The following is an 11,291-nucleotide window of genomic DNA, read 5'->3' on the forward strand; positions in this document are numbered from 1 at the left end:
GGAGTCAGGAGGACCCAAGTTCAAATCTGGCCTCAAACACTTGACACACTAGCAGTGTGACTTTGGGCAAGTCACAACCCCAACTGCCCTCCAAAAAAAAGAAGTAGAAGGAGAGCTGTCCCCCCAGGAAAGTAAAGTATACCAGTAAGGAACATTCTAATGAGGTAGAAAGGAAGCATGTATCTAATAAGAAATGAGACTTTCTTGGGAGGCATGAAGTAATGGATTTCATTTGGGATTTGTTTACTTAATAGGAAACCACATTCTCAGAAATGGTTGCACCTCTAGGAGTATATCCCACTCCCAGAAAAAGGAATGTCTGAATACTCAAGCCCAACAAGACCCAGTATATGCTGAATAGTGGCAGAGAAAGGATAATATGACCTTGCCATTCTCAAGAGAATAGATTATTGGCACGGCCAGGTAGCACAGCGAGTAAGAGCACCGGCCCCAGTGTCAGGATGACCTGGGGATCGAATCCAGGCTCAGACACTTAGCACCCACCGAGAAACACCTGGCTGTTAAGCAAGTTAACCTTGAGCAAGTTACTTAACCCCAATTGCTTAAAAAAAAAAAAAGTATAGATTATTCATGGCAGGAGTAGGACTACACCCTGTAGGATTCCATATGACAAAATTTCTTGAATTGGTGTATCTTGGGCAAGAAACAACAGAAATAGGGAGAATGGAGGTAAGAGCCACAAAGGCAATAAGAAATGGGTAGAAAAGGGAGCTAAAAGTTGATATGCAAGAAGCTTTACCCTCAAGAGGGACACAATTTAGAATAAATAGTCCATGAATCCAAAAACAAACTTCAGAGTATATGATAAAGGAAGAATAAGGACAAAGCTAGGAAGAACTTAGAAAAGGGCACAGCAAAAGAATGTTACTTCAACTCCACAAGAAAAGTCAAAAGGAAATATATGAATAAAAAAAGTATAGATAAATAGACATAAACAGAGGAAACACCTGCAAAGTAGATAAATTAGGTAAATTCAAAGAACTTTACATATAATAGAAAAATAGAAGGGAATCCTTGTGACAAACTAAGCAAAATAGTTTAAATAAAATGAATCACAAGAATAGGATACTTAAAAGAGACTTTAAAAAAGAAAGGGATGAAAAATATCAAAAATAAATGGAAAAAATACCAAATGGCAATCATATCTTTAAATATGACTGAAGTACTATCTAATGAAATAAGAGAAGTAGAATAGATAAGAACCCAAAAATCTGCTGTATGTCTGAAACATCTCTGAAAAATAAGACTTGCAAAATGAAAACAAGTTGGCAACAGGCATTCATTATGAACTTACAATTTCCCATACAAATATAAGGAAGAAGAAATAGTCCCTGCCTCCAAGGAGTTTATACTCTAGTTGGGTGTAGAGTAGGGAGAGGAAGGTACCCATTTATGCATGATGGTGAAGCCTCAAGAATAAGAAGCAGAGCTGGGAAAGGAAAGAAAATGAATTTGGAACAAACTTGCTATGAACCTGGTGATTTCCCCCAAACAAAAACAGATGTTAAAGATCATCCTGTCAGACAAAAATTAAAATTCATAATATTGGGAGGGATAAAAAGGAAAATTACATTATGCTTAAGTAAACCAATATAATACTAGATACATACCAAATGGGCTAGCATCTGAATTCATAACTAAAATGTTAACAGAATTGCAAAAAGGCCTACAAATTAATAAGAACTGTATGAGACTATTTTTTGTTTCAGACTCTCAGAATTAGACAAACAGAAATCAAATAGAGGGAAAAATATAGACCTGAACAAACCCTGCTAAAGAAGATCTCAAAGACTTGGGGCATCTTCTGGATGACAATATAAGAGAATATTTATGTTTCTCATATCTGTTTGTAAAACAAGAAAAATAGTGATGAAAACAAGGAACACAAGCAAAAGATGCATACCTACATGGAGGATTAATAATGAGTGGATCAAGGAGCAAATTGTAGAAATAATAACTATGTGAAAGAGAATATTGTTGTTCATCTCTCTGCTTTTGAAGAGGACCAGTGACATCACAGGGTGATTCTTTACTTGCACATGAACTGGACTTAAGTGAGGCAGAGTTGCACAAAGTCACAGAACTGTCAACCTCATTCTTCCTTCAAGAGTCATTGAAGGCCTATGGCAAGACAAAAGCCAAGACAACTGGCAATGGCTTAGGATGCAGTGGATGACCCTTGCATCTTCACAGTCTGACCAAGCTCTATGAGCTCCACAGCACCTGTGTTAGCCACTTTCATAGCCATTGGAACAAATTGTTTTGCCAGGGGATGTCTTCACACGTTTGGGGTAGACATTCCCCTAACTCACCAGTGGTTTTAAGGACTGTCAGTTACCCTCCACATGGTTTAGACCATCTACAGCTATGGTTTTACCATAGTGTGGCCACTGTCAATATTAAAGCTTCTGGGAGCAACAGTGTCATGATAGCATATCAAAAATTTTGGGATGCAGACAAAACATTCTTCAAAGGGAAAAACTGAATTCTTTGAAAACACACATTAACAAAATAGATAAGAGAAAGATTATATGTGCAATTTAACCAGTAGAAAATCAACAAGGATATAAATTAAACACAAAAGGGGAAATAATGAAAATTTAGAGAGAAGTAGCTCAGATAAAAAACAAAGACTACAGAAATGATGAAACTCAAAATGGTTCTTTGAAAAGACAAAACTAGACCAAAATGGTAGTGTAGAAGCAGGAAAACTCCCTGCGCTCCCCCCATAACCACCTCAAATAGCTATAAAAAATGACTCTAAACAAACTTTAGAGCTACAGAACCCACAAAGTGACAGGGAGAAACCTCCTGCTGAAGGCAGGCAGACAGGAAGGGTCCATTTCTGCTCACTGGGAGCAGAGCCCAGCCCCATGTGAGCCTGCAGTTTTAGCCTCAGGGCGGCCCCAACCCAGGAGTGGACTTCTGGAGAGTGGATCACCAGCAGCTGTGGCGGTTTACAGATTTATCAACCCATAAATGCCAAAGACAAAGTGAGATGTCAGTGGACTTTGGGAACAGGGGGCCCAGGAGGGCAGTCCAGCCTCTGACCCTGGAGGGAGAAGCTTTGGCTTAAGGAGGAAATCACATACACACTAAATAGGGTATCTCACCCTATAGGAGAGTAGGAGGGAAGGGGATGATGGAGGAGAGGGCAGGTTGGGGGGAAGGGAAGTTAGAAGCACACACTTTTGAAAAGGGACAAGGTTGGGGCGGTTAGGTGGCAGTGAATAGAGCACTGGCCGTGAAGTCAGGAGGACCTGAGTTCAAATATGGCCTCAGACACTTAACACACAAAACTAGCCGTGTGACCTTGAGCAAGTCACTTAACCCCAATTGCCTTCCAAAAAGAAAAAGAAAAAAAAAGGGACAAGGTCAAAGTCGAGAATAGAATAAGTAGGGGCAGGATAGAATGGAGGGAAATATAGTCAATCTTTCACAATATATCCACTATGGCAATATTTTGCATAGCTACACATGTACAACTTATATTGAATTGCCTTTCTTCCCAGTGAGGGTGGGTGACAAGGGAGGAAGGGAAAGAATCTGGAATTCAAAATTTTTAAATCAAATGTTTAAAAAATATATTATTATTTCTTTTTACATGCAACTGGGAAATTAGATATACAGGCACTGGGTTATAGAGATCCATCTTGCCCTACTGGAAAGTTGGAGGGGGGATGAGGGAGGATATAGGAGAGAGCAGATTGGGGGAGGGGGTATACAGTGGGATCTCTGTTTGGGTGTGGTGGGTAGGGGAAAGACGGGGAGAAAATTTGTAACTCAAAATCTTGTGTAAATGAATAATGTAAACTAAAAATAAACAAAAAAATTAATTAAAAAAAGACAAACTAATAAAACTTTAGCAAACTTTCTAAAAAGAAACTGGAAAATCAAATTGCCAAATGAAAAATAAAGAGAGAAGAAATTTTTAGGAAATCAGAGCCAACTATACAAAATGTTTTGCTAGCAGAACCTAGAATATTAAAAGAAAAAGTAGATAATTATCTACAAAAATACATAATAAGTAGGAGAACATGAAATAAAGAACCAAACAACCCAATTTCAAACAGTTAAATTGAACAAGTTACAAAGGAATCAACAATGAAAATGACCTCTGGTCCAGATAGATTTACCTATGAATTCTATCAAACATTTTAAGAGCAATTAATGCCTATACAACAGAAACTATTCTCAAAAATTTCAGAAATAGCTTACACTTTTAAATTTCCTTTATGAAACAATTATAGTTAGTACATAAACCAGGGAAGGAAAAAGGGAAGAAATAAAACTAGAGAATAATATCAATAATAAATATTGATTCAAACATTAAAAAAATACTACAGCAATATTTTTTAAATAATTATAATAATAAATTTATATCCATATAGGAATTTATACTAGACATGCAAAGATGGTTCAACATTAGGAAAAAAACAGCATAATTAGTAATAGTTTTAAAAATACTCCAAACCACATGATGGTATCAGGAGCTAAACAAAAGCCCAAAATTTCTAAACATTTCACAAAGTATAGATGTAAATGACATTTTTAAATAATAAAAAGTAAATGTTGAAAACCAAAAACAGTTATTTTTTGCATTAGGGAAAAAAAACTCACATGATAAATAGGTAGAGGACTAGGTCTTTGGAAAATTATTTATGTCAGGCACATTTGATGTGTTGGTTGGTTTTACTGTCTGCTTTTTTTCTCTCTCTTTAAATCTTTGTTACAGGAATGATTCACTGTGTATAGGAAGATGGTGGTGGAGGGAGAGATATATTCCCTTCCTAAATGTGATATAAATCCAAAGGAAAACAACTGTGTGTGGGGAGAATGGGGGGTGGGGACTGGCTACGAAGGCTCACTTTCAGTAGTAGAGGAGAAGTAGCTAAGGTAGAAATGAGAATTTGTGGTCCCCTGGAGTTCACAGTTCAATTGCTTAGCCAGGGTTGGGGAATCTACAACTTCAAGGCCACATGTGGCCCCCAGGTCCTCAAGTGTGGCCCTTTGACTGAATCCCAAAGGATTTGTTCTATGAAGTTTGGATTCAATCAAAGGGCTGCACTAGAGGGCCACATGTGGCCTTGAGGCCACAGGTTTTCCACCCCATGGTTTAGGCCCTCCTAGATATAATTTCTGGACATCCAGGTTAGAGGAAAAGGCAGCAACAAAAAAGCAAAAAAAGGAGGGATTGAAGAAATGTGATTTTATTAACTGTAGGAACTATTACAAATACATATGAGTCACATACAAATATGTGTTGAAGGCAGTATATGAGCCTGAATTTTCCAGACTCCAAGTCTAGAATTTGATCCACTTATTTTCAATAAAACCATAATGGAGAGCAGGGGATAAACTATGGTGGCATCTGTAAAATATTAAACGGGTTTTTTAAGAGCAGCTTGCATCCTCATGAAGGGTAATGATTGAGAAAAGATTAACAAAGTTGGCAATTGAGAAATCATTGTTATTGAGAATTTTAAGGAGATGAATTTTATTTCTTCCAGCCAATCAAAAAGAAGAAACATAGGAAACACATTCCTGACTCAGTCGCTCAGTAGTAATGAAGTAACTGATGAATTCAAACCTGGCTTTCAGGAAACTGGCTACTATACAAAAGACAGCTGTATAGTTTGTAATCTGAGAACATGAGAACAGAAGGTTTACTATCTTGTTAAATAAAGAATATATATTTTTAAAAGGTTTGTATTATAAACTATCTTTTCTATTACTGATTTTCTGAAAAACAAGCACATAATATAAATTATTAACATCTCTGTAATATTTTCACTTAACATGAGAGATCTACTAATCCACAAATTATGTGCATATTTTATGGATACTGATCAAAACAAAAATTTGGCAATAAATTATAGATTAAGTGCACACTGAATCAAATAGATGCAAATTAAATGTGGGTTATTTGGGATAATTTCTGCTTTCTCATTCCTCTGGCAACTACAATGAAAAGTGGGGGCCATCTCCAGTTGTCCTGATTTGTATCTTGCCACTGGACTCAGGATGACTTAGGAGGAGAAAGTGAGGCTGGTGACTTTACAACAACCCTCCCTCCTTCAAATTCAATTTACTCTCAAGTCATGGCATCCCCTTCCTGATGCTTTGTTCCTCTTTAAGAACAAAGGACAAACAACAACCTGTGAGAAGTACTGGCTACCCCACATTTGGCCAACACAACTCCTCCCTCTCTTCCATCTTCCTTTCCTTTCTTCTCCCCTTCCCTTCCCTTCCCTTCCCTTCCCTTCCCTTCCCTTCCCTTCCCTTCCCTCCTTCCTCTCCTTCTGTCTATGTAGGGTATTATACCCTTACCTGTGGGTGCTCTGTCTAAAGAATGTAAATTTAGATCTCTGAAACCTGGAAAGATATCTTGTGGTTTATGGACTAGATTTCTTGTTTAAGGATCATGCCTTAAACCCAATTCACTCTTATCTCTCATTGTTTGGCCTACAATAGGTCCCAGCCCAAGCCCCCTTAGTGGCCATTATTTGGGTCCTGATTGGCTCAGAGTAAATGTATATTGAAATTGTTTCTCTTCTGGCCAGAAATTCTGAGGGTCTTCTCCTGCCAGATGATTTTTTTTTAACTAGTAAAAGAGGTCATTCTTTGTCTTATTTCTTACCTAGCCTTAATCATTGGATTGGTGGTATTTCAGTAAAAACTGAGACCTGGGAAAGACCTTAACTTAAAAAGACCATGGTCTTTCACTGCATCTGGGCCATCTCCAATCATCCTAATTTATATCTCACCACTGGGCCCAGATAGCTCTGAAGAAGAAAGTGAAGCTGGTGACTTGGCACAGCCCTCCCTCACTCAAATCCAATTCACTTACAAGTCATGGCATCACCTTCCTGATGCCATGGTCTTCCTCAATAACGAAGGAGAAACAACAGTGAAAGGTATTTGGCAAATACTTTATGTAGATGTGTATGGCAAAATGCATGAGTTGAACTAGAAGAAATATAATCATTACCTTTTAAAGAAAATGATTGAAGTAAAATAGAAGCCAGACTTTATGAAGTGACTGAAGGCTGGAAGTATTTTTATCTATCTATCTCTTTCTATCTATGTATCTATCTATCTATCTCTTTCTCTCTATGTATGTATGTATCTATCTATCTATCTATCTAATAAACAATGAAGAAATCCGATGTGCTCTCAAGGCTTATTTCCAGAATGTTATGGAAAGTGTCTTGAGTCTGATTAAATCTGATGACCACTACCCAATTGTGGTAATAAATGCAAGACAAAGAGAATACCAGATGTAAGCTTTACCTGGTATTGTGAAGTCCTGTACGAGAAACTGAGGGTTTTAAGGACACAGATGTTATTTTAATTGCTGTGCTTGTTGAATGTCGGGGCATCAAGAGTAAGTAGCATTTAAGAAATGAGCAGCTGGCCAAAGAGACAATGTCTGAAAACAGATTTTGAATATCCAGGCTGCTGTTTATCCAAAAAGGCAGGAGATAAGATCATGATGTCAGTTAAGGTATATCCAAAAATATATACTATGAAGAGAAACTAGCAAACAGTGTACTTCAATGAGTCAATAAATGTACCAGACACTATGCTAAGCTCTGGGACTACAAATAAAATGAATGAACCAATCCTAGTTCACTCAAAAGGAGTTTACATTCTAAGAAGGGAGATGAAAACATATATAAATATATTCTGAATAAGTATTTAAAAAGCACAAAAATATTGTTAAATATAAGCTAATTTGAGAGGAACGGAGTGTACTAGCAGTTGACAGGATTAGAATGTAGAATGTGGTACTTGTATTTTTTTCAAATCCTTAATTTCATGTTAATTGGTGAATTCACCCTTTGCATTTTTAATTTTAAAATTTATTTTAAACTTAAGTATAAAATAAGAAAAGAAAGAAAAAACATTGCCATGTACACAGAGCATAAGAGAGGATTCAATATAAAGCAATAATTTTCCATTTCAAGAAAATCTATATATTAAATACTACATGTTGTTTTCAAAACCATTCAGCTTTTCTTTGCTTTCTTGCAGGTTTTCTTTTGTTCTCTGCTGTTCACTTTTTACTTTATTTTCCCCTCCCCCACCAAGAAAACTATAATTGAGAGTAGAAATTAGATATGTGTGTGTTTGTATGTATATACATACACACAGAGATATCTATAAACATACACATAGATGACGTATATTCACTCATACACACATATGCAAGACCATATCATGCCTATTTCCACTTGCCATCTGTTTCTCTGAAGATAGATAGTATCTTCTTTTATAAGTCCAAGTCTTTCCATGTTTTTCTAAATCAAGCAGCTCATCATTTCCTATACCACAGCAATATTCCAACCCCATCACATTCTATCTGAAAGATTATCTATTAAAGTTTTGTCCCCCAATTCTTGGCTGCATATGTTTTATTTTTACAAAAGAAATTTATTGAAAATAATTGAAATTATCCATTTTACACTTCAATAATGCTCTCACCCTGTAAAATAGTTTAAGGTCTGATACTACTGAATCTACTTCCCTTTGTATCTTTTTTCTCCTGTTTTTTTTTTAAGTTCCTCACCTTTTGTTCTTCTAAATGAACTTATTATTTTTTCTAATTCAAGATAATTTTTTAGTAATTTAATTGGGATAGCATTAGATAAATAGATTAGTTTGGTAAAACTGTCTTTTTTATTATATTGGCTTTACCTACACATAAACAGTAAATATTAATTCAGTTATTTAGATCTAACTTTATTTGTATAAAAAGTGTTTTATGTTTATATTCATACAGTTCCTGTGTCTGTTTTAGCAGGTATACTCTCAGGTATTTTATACTGTCTAGTTATTTTAAATGGTCTAAAACAATATTTAATAATATGGCTGACCCATAGTGTAGTTTCCCTATCTTTCTCTTTTAAAAATCTATTTAGCTTTAACTTTATCTGAAATCATGATTACTACCCCCTGCTTATTTTATATAATAAATTCTACTCCTGAGCTTTATTTTATGTTTGTGTGTATCATTTTTATAGCATTTTCTGAAATTTACATTTTAAAATTTACTATCAGTTTCCATTTTATGGGTAAATTAATTCTATTTACATTCCAAGATATAATTACTTGTTGTATATTTTCCTCCTCCCTTTTTTTCCTCACTATCCTTCTCATCCTATTCCTATCCCTCCTCATTCCTCTGCTTTACCTGCTAGCTTGCCCTTCTATTCCTCACCCTACTCACCCCTCCAAGAATCCCTCCCTTATCCTCTCCCCCCAACTTATCCTCTTGCCCTCTTATTTCTTTCTGAATTTAGAAGACTTTTATACCCTTCCAGATATATATGTTTTTCCCTCTTTAACCCAGTTTCCAGCACTGCCCTCTCTACCCCCTACTAGCTTCTTCTGTATCAGTTTTTCTTTTTATATATCATTTGTTTAAGATAATTGCTCCTTTTTTATCTCTCCCTACAAAGTTTTATTTTTCTTAGAATCACCCTATCATACTCAGCTCAGCCCAAGCCTTGCTTTCAGACTTCCCAAATAAAAATGACAGTCATAAAAGAACTGATAATATTTTCATATATGAGAAGCAAATAATTTGATCTTATTGAGTCTCTTATTGGTCCTTAATATTTACTTTATATTTCTCCTGGATGTTATAAGTCAAATTTCCTCTTAATTCTGATCTTCTTGTCACAAATAATGGAAATTCTTTAGCTCATTAACTTTAGCTTTTTTAAATTTTCATTCAGGATTATACCTAATTTTGCTGGATAAGTTACCTTTGGTTTTAACCCCAGCTCTTTTGCTCTATAAAATATAGTATTCCAAGACCTGCAGTTCTTCAGTGTAATAGCTGCTAGGTCTTCTGTAATCCTTATTGTAACTTTGCAATATTTACATTGGTTTTTTCCTTGTTGCTTCCAACATTTTCTTCTTCACCTGGGAGGTGAAACTTGGCTATGATATCCCTGTAAGTTTTCCTCCTAGGATTTCTCTCAGGTGGTGATTAGTAAAATTTTTTTTCTATTTCCACTTTGCATTCTTGTTCTAGAACTTCAAGGCAATTTTCCTTGATAATTCCTTGTAATGTTGTATCAAGATCTTTTTTTGCAAATCATAATTTTCAGGCAGTTTGATTATTCTTGTATTATTTCTCCTCAGTCTCTTCTCCAGATCAGTTACTTTTCTGATGACATGTTTCACCTTCTCTTCTAGTTTTTTAAAATTCTTTTCATTTTGTTTTTATTATTTCTTGGTGTCTTAGATCATCATTAGCTTATCTTTGCCCAATTCTAGTTTTCAAGGAATTATTTTCTTCCTTAAGTTCTTGGTTCTCTGTTTCAGGTTGGTTAACTTTCTTTTCTTAGTTTCCTTTATTTTCTTGGATTGCTCTTATTTTTTCTAATTTTTCTTTGATCTCTCTGATTTTTAATGTCTTTTTTAAGTTCTTCTAAGAAATATTTTTTGTGCTTGGGTCCATTTGACATTTCTCATTGAAAAAGAAGTTGTTATTTCTAGCTCAATAATTTTTATCTGAATATGAGCCCAGATCTTCACTATCCTAATAGTAGCTATCTTATGTTCTTTCTTCCTTGCTTGCTTATTTTTTAATTTTTATTTTATTTTTTGTTTTATTTTATTTTTAGCAGCTATTAGTGTGATTAAGTTCTAGTTCCAGGGTATGAGGAGCAATCAAGCCTCAGGTCCTTCTTACTATTATTTTCTAAGATCTGTCCCAGGGCTTAGCCTTGGGCTTTCTTCTCTACTGCTAAACCAAGGATAGAATCCCTAGTTCCAATGTCCCCAAAATGATCTTGCTCCAGACAGTCTCTTTGGTGGCTACAAACTGCAGCTGTCCTCTCTTCCTTGGAACTGAAACCAGGGACTCTGCTCTGTTGCAAGTGCCCACAACCAGCAGGGTCTCTGCCCTTCTGCTGTTGTATTAATCAGGGGTATGCTAGCTCTTTCTCCTCCACAGCAGCAGCCCAGCTCAGGACACATCTGGTCAACACAGCTGTGCTTGGCATCCCTCGACAGTGGGAGGTCCTTCAATCTTCTCCTACTCAGCTGTCAAACCACTCCCCCCACATCACCCCTCACACACGCAGTCTATGAGATGAATATTTCTAAGGCTGAGGCTGCCTCCCAACCCTAATTGCCCCCCAGATACTTGTTGTTTGTTGATTCTGCAGAGTTGGCCTGCAGGTTTTTGCACTTCACTCAGGCCAAACCTCCACCTCTGGTTGGTCTTTCTTGGGGTCTTCTTAAGCTTTCAA

The sequence above is a fragment of the Petaurus breviceps genome, unplaced genomic scaffold (assembly GCF_028583685.1).
Source record: "Petaurus breviceps papuanus isolate PSGF00001 unplaced genomic scaffold, PetGlider_PUasm1.0 90696, whole genome shotgun sequence".
Taxonomy (NCBI): Eukaryota; Metazoa; Chordata; class Mammalia; order Diprotodontia; family Petauridae; genus Petaurus; species Petaurus breviceps.